The 21,772-nt window shown below is 41.8% G+C and overlaps 1 protein-coding gene across 3 annotated transcripts in view; it reads right to left on the bottom strand.

Moving 5' to 3' along the window:
- The window catches only part of TENM2 (teneurin transmembrane protein 2), a 2,186,131-nt gene that overhangs the window by 1,321,808 nt on the left and 842,551 nt on the right, over positions 1-21,772 (bottom strand). The gene's annotated exons all lie outside the window — the stretch shown is intronic.

Genomic DNA, 21,772 nt, shown 5'->3' with positions numbered 1-21,772 from the left:
GCATTATGTCCCTTTGAAGAATGAGGGGGCGCCAATCCTCTTTCTGGCACAGGGCACCAAAAAGTCTAGTTACGGCTCTGGCAGCTGCTACTGCAGATCTGTCCACCTCTGATGCAGGCGCATTATTACTACACCCCCACCCACCACCCAGATAGCAGTAATATACCCCGCATAATATTACTATCCAGATACCCCGCATAATATTACTATCCAGATACCCCGCATAATATTACTATCCAGATACCCCGCATAATATTACTATCCAGATACCCACATAATGTTACTATCCAGATACCCGCATAATATTACTATCCAGATACCCACATAATGTTACTATCCAGATACCCGCATAATATTACTATCCAGATACCCACATAATGTTACAATCCAGATACCCGCATAATATTACTATCCAGATACCCACATAATGTTACTATCCAGATACCCACATAATATTACTATCCAGATACCCCGCATAATATTACTATCCAGATACCCACATAATGTTACTATCCAGATACCCACATAATATTACTATCCAGATACCCACATAATGTTACTATCCGGATACCCGCATAATATTACTATCCAGATACCCACATAATGTTACTATCCAGATACCCGCATAATATTACTATCCAGATACCCGCATAATGTTACTATCCAGATACCCACATAATATTACTATCCAGATACCCCGCATAATATTACTATCCAGATACCCACATAATGTTACTATCCAGATACCCACATAATATTACTATCCAGATACCCCGCATAATATTACTATCCAGATACCCACATAATGTTACTATCCAGATACCCACATATTACTATCCAGATACCCCGCATAATATTACTATCCAGATACCCCGCATAATATTACTATCCAGATACCCACATAATATTACTATCCAGATACCCCGCATAATAATATTACTATCCAGATACCCCGCATAATATTACTATCCAGATACCCACATAATATTACTATCCAGATACCTCGCATAATATTACTATCCAGATAGCCCGCATAATATTACTATCCAGATACCCCGCATAATATTACTATCCAGATACCTCGCATAATATTACTATCCAGATACCTCGCATAATATTACTATCCAGATACCTCGCATAATATTACTATCCAGATACCCCGCATAATATTACTATCCAGATACCCCGCATAATATTACTATCCAGATACCTCGCATAATATTACTATCCAGATACCTCGCATAATATTACTATCCAGATACCCCGCATAATATTACTATCCAGATACCCCGCATAATATTACTATCCAGATACCCCGCATAATATTACTATCCAAATACCCACATAATGTTACTATCCAGATACCCACATAATGTTACTATCCAGATACCCACATAATGTTACTATCCAGATACCCACATAATATTACTATCCAGATACCCCGCATAATATTACTAGTGTACATTATATTACTAGTATACACTGTATATATATTTTTATCAGGTAACACTATGTTTCTATTTGTTTTTCACTTTTTTTTAGATAAACATCGTGGGACTGGTATATGAAGATACCTTGGGATAATCAAGACCTTGTGGACACTTGTTGAAAGATCTGACACAGAGATCTTAACTTAAGACTGATACACTGAAGGCGCCGCTCTTTCACTTTTCTATGGTTTCTCTGAATAGACCACATCTATGAAGGATTGGCAGCCACCTAACGAGGGAGTGTTTCTGATATTACATTTGTTTGTGTTTCTGTTTGCTTTTAAATCATCTTCTGGTATTTAAGCTTAGTGCGCCACTTACACTATTTTGCTCACATATTGTAGATACCTGCCTATGTAAATAGATTAAGCACAAACCCAAACTTATTGCATACACCTGCCTATGTAAATGGACTATGATGTTCTGTGAGAACCTTGAGTGATGTGCAGCTGCACACATTGCATGGAAATGTGGGAAGAAAACCGTAATTCATTTTTGCTAATACCTATATGGGGTGATGCTTCCTTCCTGGATAACCTGCATCACAGAAGAGTGCGCAAATTAAATCTCCCACCACTTCATAGTCAGGTGCATAAATATTGGGACATTGACAGAATTTTCATATTTTGGCCTCTATTCACCAACACAATGGCTATGAAATGAAACAAACAAGTTGTGCTTTAACTGCAGACTTTCAGATTTAATTTGAGGGTAATTACATCCAAATCAGGTGAACGGTGTAGGAATTACAACGGTTTCTATATGTGCCTCCCACTTTTTAAGAGGCCAAAAGTAATGGGACTATCAACTCAAAAGCTATTTCATGGACAGGTGTGGGCTATTCCCTCATTATTTCATTATCAATTAAGCAGGTAAAAGGTCTGGAGTTGATGCTAGGTGTGACATTTGCATTTGGAATCAGTTGCTGTTAACGATACTGGATCAGAACCTCTATATACCCCTGCCTATACCTTCTAATATCCTACCTATAAACCTCTAAGAATGATGCTAATTTGCATAAGCAGTCATACAATAAATAAAGACTTAAGACCTGGAATCTGTGGTTCCAAAGCACAAGTATTATTCAGGTAAAAGTACAGTTACACGCTATTGATCCAGACACAATTCGGCGCAAAGGAATTATACAGACCCAAGTACAGTATACATACGCAGCGCTTCCGGACCAGATGTTAGGCATCAGCAAGAAACCCCTCGTCTATCAGCATTCAGGACGAAGACTAACAACCCAGCGTTTGAGCACAAATATTTATACCCCCAGGAATAGACAAAACAATAGAGACGTTTGTTGCTGATGTCATTGGTTCCCAAGGGGGATACATCTGTTACAGAGCATTTAACAGGATGATTCAAATAGACACAACCCAGCCTCCAACAACTGAGGGTCCCTAGATTCCCGCCACATGCAACATCCTAACAGTTGTTCATATTATATACATTTTGTTGCTTGAAGTCTCTGCGGTCCATAAGATCTCCCCACCGATAATACCGGAATACTGTGGAAAGAGTACGCATCAGTACAAAACCAAACATGGCTTACTTATCATGTATAAAACCTTAGTTACCAAACAATCTTTATTTCATAGCATTTATACTTAATGAACAAACTTAAATCTTATACCTGAAAGCTTATGGAACCTTGTATGTGAATATGTAATGTGAGAGTATACAGGGTTTGATATAAAGACGCTAGTTAACTGGGGACAGATGCGTGCACATTTAGCTACTAAACAGCGTTTTCATATAGGATCTTATGCATTCGCTAATATGCGACTAGTTAACAGCGCAATTGTGCGTATTAATGTGTATATGAGAAACGGTGAAAGATGCAATCACATGATGCTATTAGTAATATCGCCATATGTACTTAATTTTGAGTTTATCTAAAATGGCGCTGGGGCGGCCATTCGCAAAATGGCGTCTTGCGATCTCATTTCCAAGATGGCATCTTGCGGCCAGTCGCAAGATGACGTCACCGCGATTCGATTTTAAACTGATCTTGTCTCAGCCAATTATCCAGCTTCGACAGTCCACCCTTTAATAGCAAACAACATGCTATCACAATCTACTCTTTGAATTTAATTTAGGCTTACATTTACATTTTATTTAGCGTTATTGTGGGATGGCACAAGGTGGTTCTTAATCCATCAATAATGTGTCTTTGGGTGGGGACATAAAGTTACTATTATACGCACACCGCGGATCTTGAAAGATCATGTGAAAAGTGTGGGAATGCACCAGTCTTATAAAAGCAGTCTTGAAGGGGAATTGAGACTTTACATTATTTGAGGTGTTCTAAAAATAACATTTCAATAATACATTCTATGCACGTCTAAATATAATACATCAAATGATGGTATTTGATAGTTCAGGGTTGTAATGCAGTTCTATATTTACCTCGATATTCATATTGTCATTTCTGACCACCATCATAGTTTCGTTCTTGTGTTTTACTCTATTTTTACATTTTCCACACTTCAACACAATAGGAACACACCGGACGCATATGCCAATTATTATGATGACAATTAGTATAAGGATCAAGAATTTGCCTATGCTAGCGATCACTTCCTGGACCCATTCCCCTAGACCTGAGAACCATGGCTGAACCCAGTCATGGGTTTCATGACTGGGTTCAGCCATGAAACCCATCCTTCTATCATTTCCCCTACTTCAGCCACTGAAGCGTTATGGTTCTTACGAAACTCCCATTTTAGCTGCAGAATTTCATCCATCTTTTGGTCTATCACCTCCTTGGGGTCGCTGGTATCATTGGTGACATAGGTGCAACATTTCACTCCAAATTGGGTGGCTAACGTTACGCAATACCCTCCAGTAACAGCAGTTAAATAATTCAACACTAGCCTGTGTTGCACCAGTTCTTTCTTGTATGCTTGCAATTCTCTCCCTGTATACCTGAATGTGTCATCGTACATCTCGGTGATATTATCTATCAATTTAGCAAGTTCCTGAATATATCTAAAATTTAATGTACCCCGAGCAATCCTGGTGGGATCCAATGCGACTAAAACTTGAAAGCCAGTTGTCTCACTGATTAACTGAGTGGCTTTATGCACATCACCAGGTATCATATTTCTTTTGCCTCTGTGTTCATATTGCGTGTGAAGATATGGCGATGGTGTGTTCTTATGTATACCAAGCATTTCAACATGTGTGAGGGTCATAACTTCTGGGACTACTCTTCCCAGGTAACACAAACCTTCGGAACTCGGGGAGAGCCATTTATACGCTTTTCTTCCACATATGAAATATACATTATCAGGGAGAACATAAGGAATGGTATGTATCATTATCATTAAGCACATTTCCCTTGCAAACAATCCTATTTCTGGGTCTTCCATCTGGTTCATGCAAGTCTCTGGCTGTATTATTTTAGCACAATAACCATCTGGCACCTTACCAATAATTTCTTTGGTGGAACTCAATGTATACCGATACCTAAAATGTTTCCCACCAGATTTTATTGAGCGTAACAGTTCATGATTTATGGACTCATTATCATCTCTCTGTGAGAAGGTCATCGTCTGATTATTCAAAGTCACTTCCCAACTCCCGGGTTTATTGGGGTTGGTTATGTTTAAGCACAAAAGTGATCTCTCTACTTGGAATTGATAGAGTTTGAAATGAGGTGGTTTGGATGAGAGGAACTTTCCATCCAATATTTTCCCTTTCTGTAATTCTAAAATTTCCATGATATTCAGCGGAAATGGCACCAACCCTACATTATGCTGTCGCTGTGGCACATGTGAACACACCCAGCAATCAGATTGATTTAACACTTTGCCTACCATGCTATGATAATCCTCTAAAGCATACCCACCCCAGTACGGGTTATATTTAGGTTGGCACCGTTGGATACAGTTCTCATCAACTAGGGACCCACATAGCTCACAAATACAGGAATCTTCAGACGATAAACCTCCACAACATCCCCGAGTATCCGGAATGACAGCTCTCTTAACAATAACAGTACTAAGATTGGTCAGACAATCCCCTGATTGGCATTGCACTCCTCCTGACTCCACTCCATCAGCACTGCCATCAGCTCCCATTTCCTCGATTGGTCTCCCATCACAGAAACTGGATATTCCTGAACCGACCAAGATGGTGAACACTCTAAAAGAGAACATGAAAATGAACACAGCAGGCCCGTCCATTGTCACAACAAAACCTGCAAGTTTCTTTTAGTTCAGGTATCTCACTACAACCTTTTCAATCCTCCCGGAACAAGCTCGCGAGTGACAGGTCCACACTATCAGCCTTGTCTCCGACTTGTTTCTCCACCGGTTGATTGACCTTTTTACAGTGAGTGGAATGGACCCAGGTATCTCTCTCGGCCACCTTCAAAGATTTAGTACTTGTCAGCAGCACCTGGTACGGACCTTCCCACCGATCAGTCAAACAACCTGAACGCAAGAAATTTCTGATCATAACATATTCTCCTGGTTCAACATCATGACAGTTAGTTTCAGGCATATCATTAGACAACAATTTCAGTTTCTGCTGCTGTTGCTTTAACTGCTTACTCATTGATATAAGATACTTTACAGTTACCTCGTTGTTACCCTTCAGGTCTTCCTGTGGACTTATAATCAAATGAGGTTGTCTACCGAACAGTATTTCAAATGGGGACAGATTTAGAGGGGGTCTAGGAGTAGTCCTTATGCTATGTAGGACCAAAGGCAACGCTTCTGGCCATCCTAGTCCAGTTTCTGCCATGATTTTACTTAACTTATTTTTAATAGTCCCGTTCATCCTCTCTACCTTGGCACTGGCTTGCGGTCGGTAGGGGGTATGAAGTCGGCTATTAATACCCATCAGCTTACACATATTTTGAAAAACATCACCTGTGAAATGAGTACCCCTGTCACTCTCGATGATTTTAGGGATACCGTACCTGCATACAAATTCCTGAACTATTTTCTTGGCAGTAAACGCAGCAGTATTAGTGGCCACTGGGTAGGCCTCAACCCAGTTAGAAAATACATCAGTGCACACTAATACATACTTAAGGTTCCTGCAGGGTGGTAATTGGATGAAATCAATTTGTATCACCTGGAAAGGTCCATCAGTCGGTGGAAAGTGGGATGGTTCGGTAGGGATCACTTTCCCTATGTTCTTCCTCAAGCAGGTCAGGCAGGACATTGCTATCTTTTCTGCTTGTGAAGAAAAACCTGGTGCGCACCAGTATGCTCTCACCGACTTGCACATAACCTTGTTTGCCCAGATGAGTCAGACCGTGTGCTGCCTCAGCTAGGCAGGGGAATATGCCTTGGGGGCTACTGGCTTACCTTGTCCGTCCCTCCAGAGCCCGGAGGACTCTTGCCCACATCCCTTGAACTTCCAAATGGATTTTTCCTGAATTGAACACAAATGTTGCATCTCAATTAATTTCAGCATATCAATTGTTTGGAAAGACATTATTTTTTCAGTTGGAGAAAACATTTTTAACCCTGCTGCCCATTTTGCAGCTTCATCGGCTCTGTTGTTGCCCAGTGACACCGGATCATCCTCATATGTATGGGCTTTACATTTAATTACTGCCACCGCTTTGGGCAGTTGGATTGCTTCTAAAAGATGTTTTATGTGTTGGGAATGTGTAACTGGTGTGCCTGCTGCTGTCATAAAATTTCTCAGACGCCATAGAGCCCCAAAATCATGCACCACCCCGAACGCATACCTCGAGTCAGTGTAAATGTTAGCAGATTTGCCTGCTGCCAGTTCACACGCTCTAGTTAGTGCTACTAACTCTGAGTGAGGAGGACCAAGAGGCTTAGCTTCTATGATGTCTGTGTCATTTACAACAGCATAACCTGTACATAATTCACCTGTGTCTGTTTGTCTATGACAACTCCCATCCGTATAAAAAGTCACATCCACATTCTCTAAAGGTGTGTCATGTATGTCAGGTCTAGCAGTAAAGGTCTGATTCAGATATGTCATACAATCGTGTGTAACATTATGTCTGCTGAACTCACCTCCCGCCAGCAACTCCTCTCCTTCCACCCTTTGTACATCATGTTGTACATATGGTAAATACGTTGCTGGATTCGGCGTGCTGCAACGTTTAACAGTAATGTTTGCGGGTACGATTAGTGCTAGTTCCCATTTGGTAAACCTAGCCGAAGAGACGTGTCTGGTTTGAGCTGAGTTCAACAGAGCAGATACAGCATGGAGAGTGTAGACAATCATATCATGACCCAATACTACGTCCTCACTTTTACTCACCAATAGAGTGGTAGCTGCTACACTTCTCAAACAGGTGGGGAGTGATCTTGCCACAGTGTCCAATTGGGCACTGTAGTACGCTACGGGCCTACTGGCATCACCATGTTTTTGTGTAAGGACACCTGCAGCACAACCATCAGCTTCCGTACAATACAAATCAAAAGGTTTTTCATAATCAGGTATTCCCAATGCAGGAGCTTTTGTCAGACTATCCTTAAGATTAAGGAAAGCTTGCTCTGATTCCTCTGTGTGTACGACACGATCGGGCTTTGAGGAAGAGACTAATTCCTGTAAAGGTAAGGCCAAAATAGAAAAACCTGGGATCCACATTCTACAGTATCCACACATTCCCAAGAAGGTACGAATTTGCTGTTGATTCTGCGGCAGTGTCATGTTTTGTATGGCCTGGATTCTATCCGTTGTAAGATGTCATAAACCCTGGGTTAGGCAGTGTCCCAAATATTTTACTCTGGATTGGCACGGCTGTAGTTTGTCCTTAGCCACTTTGTGTCCTGTATGCGAGAGATGAAGTAACAAAAGTTTAGTATCATTTAAACATGACATAAATGACTCAGAACATAGCAATAAATCGTCCACATATTGAATTAGAACAGATCCATTGGCAGGTTGAAAAGATTGTAAACAGTCGTGCAATGCCTGGGAGAAGATACTGGGGCTGTCTATGAAACCTTGGGGTAACCATGTCCATGTGTATTGTAAACCTCTGTATGTATATGCGAATAGATACTGACAGTCAGGGTGGAGAGGCACAGAGAAGAAAGCAGAACAGAGGTCAATGACAGTGAAATGGGTTGCATTTGGTGGGATTTGCATCAGAATGACAGCTGGATTTGGCACTACAGGGAATTGGCTCTCTACCACCTTATTAACACCTCTAAGGTCTTGTACCAGCCTATAACCCCTCCCACCACTCTTTTTCACTGGTAAAATGGGACTGTTGGCTATACTAGCTGTACGAACTAAAATTCCCTGTTGCAATAATCGCTCAATTATTGGAAAAACCCCTAATTCTACCTCCTGTTTTAGTGGGTACTGAGGAATTTTTGGAGCTTGCCTACCGCCTTTTAAATTTACCATTACAGGGCTTACGTTTGCCATTAATCCAGTGTCCTGTCCATCCTTAGTCCAAAGGGAATCTGGAATTTGGGACAACATTTCATCTACCTGGGATGGATTTTCATTTAAACTTGTAGAGTTATACATTATCCTTTGGGGAGTGTTCAATATATCCCGCACCTCGTGTGCAACTCTCGCTGGGATATCTAAAAATACACCATCAGGGGAGCAGTATATAACACATCCCATCTTACATAACAAGTCTCTACCCAGCAGGTTAGTAGGAGCCGCAGCAGCCAGAAGGAAAGAATGCCTGGTATGCAACGGCCCAATAGTAACCTCTGTGGACTTTGTTAAAGGATAATGTTCCACTTTACCTGTTACACCCATTGTTGGTACTGTCTCGTTGGTCACCTGTAAATTAATGGGAGATTTTATCACTGACCTGGTCGCCCCTGTGTCTACAAGAAAAGGATATTCAGTTCCAGCTACATCAACCATCATGACCGGTTCTTCCCTAGTACTTCCCGTTAACCTGACTATCTGTAGACTACAGGTATGACCTGACCTCTAACAGTGGCTACCATTCTCCAATAAAGCATTTACGGCCACAATTGGAGCTGGTGCCTGCTGGACATTTGCTGGTTTCTGTGTATATCCCTTATGGGAATATCCAGGTCTTCCCTGACTTGGGGTTCCTACTCTTTTTACTGTACAGTTTCTACTTAAGTGTCCTGTTTGTTTACAGTTAAAACATGTTCGTGGATCGGGTGAAGACATGTGTTGTTGTGAGGTTTGAGCAGTGGGTAAAGGTGGTGGATATGGGTAAGGATAGGGAGGGTAAGGGTATTGTGGGGGATATGAAGTTTGTGAGTAGTATGGGACCTGTGGTTGTATCGGGTTAGTGGGATAGAGCTGTGATTGTTGTTGCGTAGGGTTAGTGAGGGCATATACTTGTTTAGATGTAAGTGATGTGTGCAGGTGCAAGTGTGCCTGTTGGCTGTGATGTTACCGTCATTCCCTCCAGAGCTTGGATACTGACAGCCATTCGTTTTTCGCTCTGGGCTTCTCTCTTCTTTGAGATGTTTTTATCATGTTCGATGGCGGTTTCTATGAGGGTATCTATTGTGAGTCCCCGCCAGCCAGGCTGTGAGGTCTGAACCCGGGTTTTTCAACTCTCTTTCAGACCGTCCACGAGTACTGTGACTATCATTCCCCTGTGGTGAGTGCTATGTTTAATATCTTCTATCCCAGTGTACTGGGTGATAGCCTGCAGTGCCCGGTCGCAATAATCTTCTGCAGATTCACTCTCCTTTTGCTTAATGGTGAAAATTTTGTTCCAGTTAACTACTACTGGAAAATATATACCCAATTGAGTTACAATGCGGGAAATGTTACCTTGATTTACTTGGTCTGTTAAGGGAACGTCACCATCCAATACACAATCCGTGATAAATTTTGTCACGTCGGTCTTGCGTGACAGATAGGCCCTTAACACCACACGCCAATCTTTATAAGCGGGCTCATGTGAGCTACCCAAATTTCTCAAAAATCTTTGACATTTGGCTAGTTAATTTTTGGGATCGGGGAAATCATTTATGATGGAATTTAGTTCTGCTCTTGCCCAAGGACAATGCATTACTACTTCCCTCATGGGCACTACACCGTTCGCATCTGCATTTCCATTTGGAACGGTTATTGTCCGAATGGGATGCAGACCGGTACCTTTGACCTGGTTACCTGGCTGGGGGTTTAATCTGCTGCTGCTACGTATGGTATGAACAACTTCCTCTACGGGTACAGAGGGTGTTAACACTGCCCTTGCTGTTACCGATGGAGATGGCGGCACCACTCGTGATTGTGGTGATACAGCATCTATCATTTGCACAGCATGGGAAATGGCAGACATTACAATAGGCTCATCTTCCACATCATAAACATTTTCTTTAATGGTTGCTTAAGAGAGGGTACAAATTGCTTGTTAAATTTTTATGGGTATTTTTGGTAACTGTACTTGCACCTCCATCCACATAAGGTGGGGGAGGTGAGCGTGAACTGCTGGCAATACTCTCCACAATGGTAGCTTGCTGCACATGCGCGCTATTTTGCAGCTCGCCCGTATTGCAATTTAGCATCGCGGATGATTTCTCTGGCAATGTGCTCGCGACGCTAGTTTGCATCGCTTGCACATTTTTAAGCCACGCATCCCCTTCATGCTGCCACAATTTTATACGTTCATAATATTTAACCTTTTTCTCCCGGGAGCGCATCAGACTGATGTGATCCCGGACATTATCTAATAAATTTTTATCAAAACTACCAATTCTGGGAAACGGTCTAACACTCTTCATCGTCATTTTAAACCATACATCACAATACCTTATTGCATAAGTACCGTACTTAGTATGCATAATACGATGAGCCGATCCGATCGGCGCCTCCATTAGCAGCACATCATTGTCTAACATCTCTACTGTTTGCGCGTCTCCCATTCTGAGACAAAAATCCTACGCTTTTCAATAAAGATTTAAACTGGTGAAAGACAATCAAGATACTTTCACTTACCTGTGGACGATTTAAGTCGGCGGCGCCCACACACCTGGATAAGATTTGAAAAAGGCAACTTCCACACCCGGATAAGATTTAGTAAGGCAACTTCCACACCTATGGATGTTTGTATGTCGGCTACTTCCGTGCACCTCTCTACAACAAAGACAACATCTGCTACTGTGTATAGAACGGTAAAGCTACTTACCGAGCGGCTAGACTAACCCTTGCACCTAGCCCTTAAGGATCATACGATACCCTTAACTTTGTTCAACAAATACTCACTGTTACACACTTTTTTCCTGCGCAGAAAAATACACGTTAACCCAGATATTGATAACAATTGAAAAATGTAAACCTCAACGGCTTTATTTAAACACGTGGCAGCACAACTGGAAGTACGTATACGCTATTGTGCGACCAGTGGCATACACAAGAATGCGACTACCACACAACCGTATGACAACATTTAGCTGCGTACACAAAAGTGCGTCTTTGCTGTGCGCAAACCTGCGACTCAGCCGCGTACTCAATACTGCGGCACCCCTTTAAATGTTAGGTTCTATCAACAGAGGAAAACAAACTTTTTCCTCTCTTGTCCCTGGATTCTAGTTAGCTTCCTTGGCTCACATGGAAATGGATAGCGATCTTTCAGCACAAAGTGGTTGCAGGTAACCCTGCATGTGGCCACTCCACCCTTTGCTGAGATATCGATAGCCGTATGTACCGTGTGAGTAGGTGACTTCACTACGATTCCCCAACTAATGATACTGGATCAGAACCTCTATATACCCCTGCCTATACCTTCTAATATCCTACCTATAAACCTCTAAGGATGACGCTAATTTGGGTACGCAGTCATACAGTAAATAAAGACTTAAGACCTGGAATCTGTGGTTCCAAAGCACAAGTATTATTCAGGTAAAAGTACAGTCAGTTACACGCTATTGATCCAGACACAATTCGGCGCAAAGGAATTATACAGACCCAAGTACAGTATACATATGCAGCGCTTCCAGACCAGATGTTAGGCATCAGCAAGAAACCCCTCGTCTATCAGCATTCAGCACGAAGACTAACAACCCAGTGTTTGAGCACACATATTTATGCCCCCCAGGAATAGACAAAACAATAGAGACGTTTGTTGCTGATGTCATTGGTTCCCAAGGGGGATACATCTGTTACAGAGCATTTAACAGGCTGATTCAAATAGACACAACCCAGCCTCCAACAACTGAGGGTCCCTAGATTCCCGCCATATGCAACATCCTAACAGTTGTTCATATTATATACATTTTGTTGCTTGAAGTCTCTGCGGTCCATAAGTCGAGAGTGCATGATGCGATCTCCCCACCGATAATACCGGAATACTGTGGAAAGAGTACGCATCAGTACAAAACCAAACATGGCTTACTTATCATGTATAAAACCTTAGTTACCAAACAATCTTTATTTCATAGCATTTACACTTAATGAACAAACTTAAATCTTATACCTTAAAGCTTATGGAACCTTGTATGTGAATATGTAACGTGTGAGTATACAGGGTTTGATATAAAGACGCTAGTTAACTGGGGACAGATGCGTGCGCATTTAGGTACTAAACCGTTTTCATATAGGATCTTATGCATTCACTAATATGCTACTAGTTGACAGTGCAATTGTGCGTATTAATGTGTATATGAGAAACGGTGAAAGATGCAATCACATGATGCTATTAGTAATATCGCCATATGTACTTAATTTTTGAGTTTATCTAAAATGGCGCTGGGGCGGCCATTTGCAAAATGACGTCTTGCAATCTCATTTCCAAGATGGCGTCTTGCGGCCAGTCGCAAGATGATGTCGCCGCGATTCAACTTTAAACTGATCTTGTCTCAGCCAATTATCCAGCTTCGACACTGTCAACTCTCAATATGACATCCAAAGAGCTGTCACTATCAGTGAAGCAAGCCATCATTAGGCTGAAAAATCTAAACAAACCCATCAGAGAGATAGCAAAACATTACGTGTGGCCAAATCAACTGTTTGGAACATTCTTAAAAAGAAAGAACGCACCGGAGAGCTCAGCAACACCAAAAGACCCGGAAGACCACGGAAAACAACTGTGGTGGATGACAGAATAATTATTTCCCTGGTGAAGAAAAACCCCTTCACAACAGTTGGCAAAATCAAGAATACTCTCCAGGAGGTAGGTGTATATGTGTCAAAGTCAACAATCAAGAGAAGACTTCACAAGAGTGAATATAGAGGGTTCACCACAAGATGTAAACCATTGGTGAGCCTCAAAAACAGGAAGACCAGATTAGAGTTTGCCAAACAACATCTAAAAAAGCTATTACAGTTCTGGAACAACATCCTATGGGCAGATGAGACAAAGATCAACTTGTACCAGAGTGATGGGAAGAGAAGAGTATGGAGAAGGAAAGGAACTGCTCATGATCCAAAACATACCACCTCATCAGTGAAGCATGGTGGTGGTAGTGTCATGGCGTGGGCATGTATGGCTGCCAATGGAACTGGTTCCCTTGAATTTATTGATGATGTGACTGCTGACAAAAGAAGCAGGATGAATTCTGAAGTGTTTCAGGCAATATTATATGCTCATATTCAGTCAAATGCTTCAGAACTCATTGGACGGCGCTTCACAGTGCAGATGGACAATGACCCGAAGCATACTGCAAAAGCAACCAAAGAGTTTTTTTTACAGCTAAAAAGTGGAATGTTATGCAATGGCCAAGTCAATCACCTGACCTGAATCCGATTGAGCATGCATTTCACTCGATGAAGACAAAACTGAAGGGAAAATGCCCCAAGAACAAGCAGGAACTGAAGACATTTGCAGTAGAGGCCTGGCAGAGCATCACCAGGGATGAAACCCAGCATCTGGTGATGTCTATGCATTCCAGACTTCAGGCTGTAATTGCCTGCAAAGGATTTGAACAAAGTATTAACAAGTGAAAGTTAGATTTAGGATTGTTTAGTTTGTCCCATTACTTTTGGCCCTTTAAAAAGTGGGAGACACATATAGAAACCGTTTTAACTCCTACACCGTTCACCTGATTTGGATGTAATTACCCTCAAATTAAATCTGAAAGTCTGCAGTTAAAGCACATCTTGTTTGTTTCATTGCAAAGCCATTGTGGTGGTGAATAGAGGCCATAATATGAAAATTCTGTCAATGTCCCAATATTTATGCACCTGACTGTATGTCAACAATGTAAATCAAATACTAGGCTTCAGAACCACATCACAACCAAACAGGATTGTAGGTATCTCCCTAGTGGAACAGCTGACGCTTCACAGGACTAGGTTTGTCAGCTATTCCAAGAATGGTTCTCCACATTCCCTTTCTTTCTTTGTTAGTTGTGTTCCTTTTTAGTAATACAGCGTAACTAATGGATGGCTAGTTATAAACTGGGTGTGGGAACAGTTAAATATTTTTTATCTTATTTGTAGAAGTTTTCCTACGGAAAATATAGCTTTGGCAGTAATACCATAATCACATAATAGGTCAAACAAAACATAACTTCTTAATAGTCCTGGGAAATTTATCCATCAAGCAAATGTATTGAATGTTCATTTATGACTCAGGTATGAAGACCAAATGTGTGAAAAGACCAAACAGGCATATGGGGTTGGATATCCTGATAGTCACAACAATACCGCCAGCGGAATTCCAATGGTCAAAATACTCACAAATTTTACTGAGCATTCTAACCCTTTCCCGTCCCTCCTGCAGCCTAACCCTAACCGCCCCCTAATACCTAACCCTAACCGCCCCCCTAGTGCCTAACCCTAACCCTAACATTTGCCGTTGGGATTTGTCTGTATTTTGACCGCCAGGATTCTGAAGCGGTATTGTAACCGTCAGGATGTAGTTATGAGACCGGCAACTGCAAGGCCACCGGTCTCAATACCGACATTGGAATCCCGGCAAGGCACTTAAGATAGGCGTCAAAATACAGACGCCTATCTTATTCCCGACTCCGGAACGCTGAAAGACGCCAGCCGCCGGGACTTCATACCCATTCCGCAACCATTGGGATGGTCACCGCTAGGAGCCTGGCTATATCTCGGCACAGTATGGGTCTAGGGCAGCAGAACTGCAAGGGCTTATATTCTTGTTATTCAATACACATTGGGCTTTATTCAATGTTAGGATTAAGGGCCTGATTCAGCATTCAATGCTGAACGCAGATTCCCCATTATCAAGAATCTACGTGTGCGCAGGACCTTTTCTGCGAATGTGCAGAACGGGCCCTGCGTGATTGCACGCAGACCCTATTGTGCCTCTGCCTGACTGACAGGCAGAGGCATTCAAGGGGCGGTGCGGTGGGGTGGATGGCCGGCGTTCTCGGAAATGGACACAAGCTGACCAGCCTGAGTAAGCTGAGGGTTACTCAGCTGGCCAGCAGCCCAGCGCCGTCCACCAGGTGCTGGGATGGCAAATGCAGCAGGGGGTGTCATAAATCTCCTGCTGTATTTGCATATTAACAAGGACGGAAATGCAAAGCTGCCTGCGTGCATACATCATATATCTATAGCCTGCGTGCATACATCATATATCTATAGCCTGCGTGCAGCTTTACAATTCCATCCAAAGCTGAATTACCCCATAAGAGCAACAAAAACAAAAGTAAATTGCTCCTGGAACAAACCATGTTGATATGTGTGGGGTACACATACCATTATTTATTTATTTTGCATGTATGGAAAATACAGGCTGCTTTGCATGTATTGAACAAATACTAAGCAGCTTTGCTTTCACACTGCAATTAACTACTGTATTAAGCTAGGACATGCCCCTTCCCAACTATAAATATCTCTGCACATTTTATCTGCACCTTCTAAATCTACTCCACCTACTGTGCAATATGTCTTTAGCTTTTTATTATTATTATTATTATTATTATTATTATTATTTGCTCTGAGTTTGGCTCAGCAAAAGGGCCTGGGAAAGAGGACCAAATAAATATGGGTATATGCAATGAAGAACTATTGTTGGGACATTATATAAATCTCAGTAATTAAGTAAGAAATATTAACGATTATAGTAAAGTATAACTGCACCCAAAACCAGGGCCTCCCCCAGCACAGTCTCTACATTGATCTGCACACTTCCTTTCTACTGTGGTTTCTCAGTAACAGGGGATATGAGCACCTTATCAGGAAATTCCCCTGTATTTCTAAAACATATTCAGCATGCCATGTAATGTACATAAACTCACAACCTCATGCATAGCAGTCAAAGTTATTTAATCCTGTGTAGCAAGTCTCTTAATTCTAACTATAAGTAAGCCAGTTGTAATTCTCCTCTTAGACCACTGCAGCTAAGCAGATCTATGTAGTGGACAGCTACAGGCTAGTAGAAGGTACCAAACCAGTCCCTGCTGTCCCCCCTACTAGCATGCAGCTGCACATTACATAGATGTGCTTAGATGTAGTGATCTAAACTAAAAATTACCACTAGCTTACATATAGTAAGCAAATAGCTCATGTATAAAGGGTTAAACTGTGGTAAATGAGATTGTGAGTTCAAGTCCCTGCATGGCATGCTGAGTCTTGAGCGTTTTAAATACAAGGCGGAGGGTGTAAATGAAAGTTTTTATTGACTAGGTGCACATACATTACACTATAACTGGTAACTCACAAGTTATGTGTCTGAATACAGTAGAGGAGGTTTGCTGTTCAAATCCGTTGCTTCGACTGTGAGTATTTTAATAACACCGGGCCTGAACATATATGTACACATTGATCTCCTTATACACTGGATAGTGAATGTAATACAAGATCTCATGCATTATCTAAAACAAGCTTTCTGTATCAAACATACAGTATTTATCTCATATTGTATAAATAACTAAAGTGGTCAGGAAAAGGTAAATTATCCCATAGTAAATATACAAACCTACTATAAACAGTATAAGCACACATTCTCCCACGCCAAGGTAAGTTGCCTGTATCTTCTTGCTGGCTCAATGCGCTGATTAAGTGCTCAGATCCACACACACATTTGGTAGGAGAAGCTGCTGCCGCTGGGCATGTGCAGCTGATTCATTCCGTCCCTTATGCTGCATGTTGGCCACAGCTCTAGTAATTTCCTAATATTCATTACTGCTATTGTGGTCATGATTTGAGCTACAGGCTGGGCCCCCTCCTGCCCATCCAGGTGCAAGTAGGCATTAGTGGCAGAATCATGTATTTAACTGTATTTTTCCCATTGTCTGATGTCTTGCAGGGTTTCATTAGAAGTTTTACCACATTCTTTTTGTGACTTTGCAATAAGCAAGTTCTTATTTTTTTAGATGTAAGCCAGTGAGCTGTCTACATGAACCAAAGAGGATGTGTCCCGGACCTCAGAAATTAGGAGAGCATTAAAGTGGTGAATAAAGATTTTCTGTGGTGGCAACTTTATGTCTAATAAAATCAGTGTCTATTTGTACATGTTTTTGCTAGTATTTTTGCTAGTTGGACTACAGTTTCCAGCAGGCCCTGGAAGCCAGAGCATACTGATGCGTGGAGTTCTACTTAGCAGTCATGGGTATGCGGTCAAACACTTTAAGGTGGCCGGCACTCAGGGATCAATAGTGAAACATAGTAAATTGCTAATATCACCAATCCTTAATATTAACCCACACCCACCACCACAATGATTTCAGCATGTGGATTATTTATTTTTTTTTGCTCTGCAGGATTCTGTAGAGAATACATTGCCATACTTACTGGCCTAGAGATGTCTGATACCATGGCAAATCTAACTGACGCTGCTGGTTTCCCTAGTTGGAGGCGCTTAGTGCTCATCTTGACTTGACCAGGCTCTACCTATACCAAGTGCTTATTTTTCTATGGCAAAAGGTATTGGTACACAAAAGAAAAGTACTGCTACTAGAGGCAAATGCAGATTTTGCAGGGAGGGGAGGTGATATATATATCCTCATCACCCTTATTGAAAGCATACCCAAAATATAACTTCAAAACTCCCTCATTAAAATTCATATCTTGAAATAGAATTCTCCCTTATTAAAATGATACATTAGATCTACTAGATCTGAACACAGATTCATGATTATCGGGAATCTGCGCGTTTGCAGGACCCATTCTGCGAGTGTGCAGAGTGGGTCCTGCGTAATCACACACAGCCCCTTCGATGCCTCTGTCTGATTGACAGCAAAGGCATTTAAGGGGCAGAGCGGGAACAGCAGGAATTCCCGGAAAACGGGGGCATGTCCGTCCCGTTTTCCGGGAGTGGCAAGGCCAGGGACTGCGACGCAGTTTTCTGGCCTAGCAAGCCTGCCAGTCTGAGTAAGCTGAGGCTTATTCAGCTGGCCGGCAGCCTGGAGCCATCCAAAATTGCGACCACCAATCACCGATGGTCGCGATGGTGATCCCAGCCTGCGACCTCGGTTGTCATACACCTGCCACTGCATTTGCATATTAGCAAGGACGGAATTACATGCAGCTTTGCAGTTCCATCCGATGCTGAATCACCCTCCTAAATCTTCAATTTATCCTCCATCATTGAAAAACAAAATCTGTGACACCCTCTATATAAAAAAACTGCCCCTTCCCCAAACCATCTAAACAGGTTAAAAATCAGATCTCAGATCAATGTGGGATTATATAATGGATTGAATTTTACTCACCTGGTGCCTTTGGCCCCACTGTCCTTACAGCTTCATACGCTCTGATTGGTGGATAGCTCCAGCCACTCACCAGTCAGTGTATGGCTACATCACAAACAGGGATGGTGCAAAGCTTACTTTATCTTTACCGTTCACTTTATCTCCATCCGAGGCTTAGTAAATAGATCCCAAAGACTTTCAATGCCCATGGACAGTGCAAATCCATCAGTGGTTTCCAAACACTCTACCATCGGCGCACCATCGCATCCACCATCAACACTTGCAAAAGCAGTGTCTCCTTCTGAACTCTACCTAAACATGTCCTGTGGCTCTATGTTTTGGAACTAAGCCAAATCTACTGACATGTCCAAGACACTCCCACAACACATCCATGAGACTGACTTTTTTCTAGCATACTTCAGGCCACCTCCCAGTTGCCTTGTCAGTACCTCCATACGGAATCGGTATGATATCCCGGCTGCCGTATGGCCGGGAGTTCGAATCCTGGCAGCGGCAGCCCGACAAAACAGCAGAGCCCGGCAGCGGAAGCCTGACAGCGCTGGAAATCCCGATCGTGGTAAGGTAAGTATCAACTAACCTAACCCCCCTAACCCTCCTTAGGGGTGCCTAACCCTAACCTCCCCCCTGTGCCTAACCCTAATCCCACCTCTAAGTGCCTAACCCTAACCCCCCCCAGGGTTGTATCTAGGGGTCTGAGCGCCCCTGGCAAACTAAGGGACTGGCGCCCCCTCCAATGACTGCTTCTACTATAAAAAAAAAAAACACACACTGGGAGTAGTTTAATTCACACATGTGAAGAAATAGAGAGAGTATAATTTTTATTTCTCTTTGTAATATATATATATCTTTTATAGAACTTACTCCATTGCAAACCACTATATATAAATTTATTTTTGCAAAAAAACACAGGAAAAGCTTAAAAACATTGAATCAAAAACAAACAAAATGCATTATGGGTAACATAATTTACATATATTGAAATTGGGCTATCTATACTGCATTATGATTTTTTAACAACTGATACCTACACTCCACCTTTAATTTACTGGGATGATAGATCTTTCATATTTTCCCACATAAGAATGAAGACAGTCCATATGGATCATGTCTTATTCCCAACACGGGGTTAGCCACCACCTAAAAAGATCATAGCCAGTCCCCCAAAATGAGAAAAACATAAATTTATTACACTTACACTGGGGGTAGTTCAATTTACATGCCTGTAGAAATAGGGAGACTATATATATATATATATATATATATATATATATATATATATATATATATATATATATATATATAGAAGGATGTCTTGGGCGGCACTCACAGGACTTCACAATCCAAGCAATAAATCAGGAGACACTTACTCCATATGTGCTTTAACGTTTCAGTTGCTTTATCAACTTTCGTCAGAATCAGATTCTGATTCTGACGAAAGTTGATAAAGCTACTATACACCTGAGCTGTGACTGCGAGTTACTGCCTAGGAGGGATGGCACCACCAAGGCCAGCTGCGTTTATCTAAGGGATTGAGTGCCGGTATCGTGGAACTTTATATATATATATATATATATATTATTTTTTTTCAGTTATAACACTTACTACATGAAAAGCGCTGTTTATTAAGTCAACAACACAGGAAAAGAGGGCATCAATAACAAACAAGATGCATTGTGGGCAAGATAATTTGCATATATGCAAATTCCTTGTGAATAGAGCCCTGTGATTGATGTGGTGCTTGCACTCTTTCCCGCACAGTTGACATATTGGAATTAGTGAGTGGTGATTGATATGTGTTGGGTATTGTGGAGGATGAAATATATTAGGGATAAAAATAAAAAAAAAACTACTACATGAAAACTACTTCAATTGCCCTTTAATAAATGTATGTGATACTAAAATAATTATAATTACTTTAGTAAAATGAATGTTAATAAATAGGCCACTATATCTCCAACCATTCTTGAACATTGGGCAGAATGGGGAGAATTTCCGCGGTGATTGCGGGTCCCCGTGTAGGGGGCGGGGCTTAATGACGAGATTCTTAATGAATTGCGCCATTTAGCCCCGTCCCCTATGTAAATGTGCGCCAATCTCGGTAATTTACCATGGAGGGGGCGGGGCTTAATGGCGCGAACTGTCAGGCCCTGCCCCCGTCACAACTCACTTGCTTCTCCTCCTCGGACATCTCCCGGAGAGGAGAAATTAAAGGTAGGCAACTATTTGCTGGGCCTACCTTCAACCTTGTGAAAGGATGTAAACTGTGTTGGCTGCCTTTCTTTGAGTGCCAAATTAGTTTAGATTAAAAAAACAGAAAACAAATCTAAACAAGTTGTTGGCATCTTTCTATAAGTGTACATCCCACAACCCTAGCCACTGCAGTAAATGGACACATTAATTAACTTGCCGGGTACACAATATATGATAATTGATAAAGGTCCATAACCCGTACACACTGAACGCGATTCAATTTTTTAAAAGGTGGCTATTTTTTTAGGGCGCCTGACGGAGCAATTCAATTGCTCTGTTCAGGCGCCGTAGCTGCTGGCTCTGGCATCTCTGCTCACACCCTCAGGAAGGTGCAAGCAAAAATGTGCGATAAACAGTCAAATGGGCGGCACTTTGGGCGGCTGGTATAAAACAGACTAAAATCCTTTTATGTTTTCAACATTTCAGGACTTAATTTTTATCAGTATTAACGTAAGGACAAATACAAGTTCTTAAACGTAGATTACGTAAACGGAA

This window comes from Taudactylus pleione, unplaced genomic scaffold (genome assembly GCF_031769625.1).
Source record: "Taudactylus pleione unplaced genomic scaffold, aTauple2 ptg000637l, whole genome shotgun sequence".
NCBI classification, from domain to species: domain Eukaryota; kingdom Metazoa; phylum Chordata; class Amphibia; order Anura; family Myobatrachidae; genus Taudactylus; species Taudactylus pleione.
The sequence above is the reverse complement of the archived record's forward strand: the minus strand, read 5'-3'. Positions and strand labels throughout refer to the sequence as shown.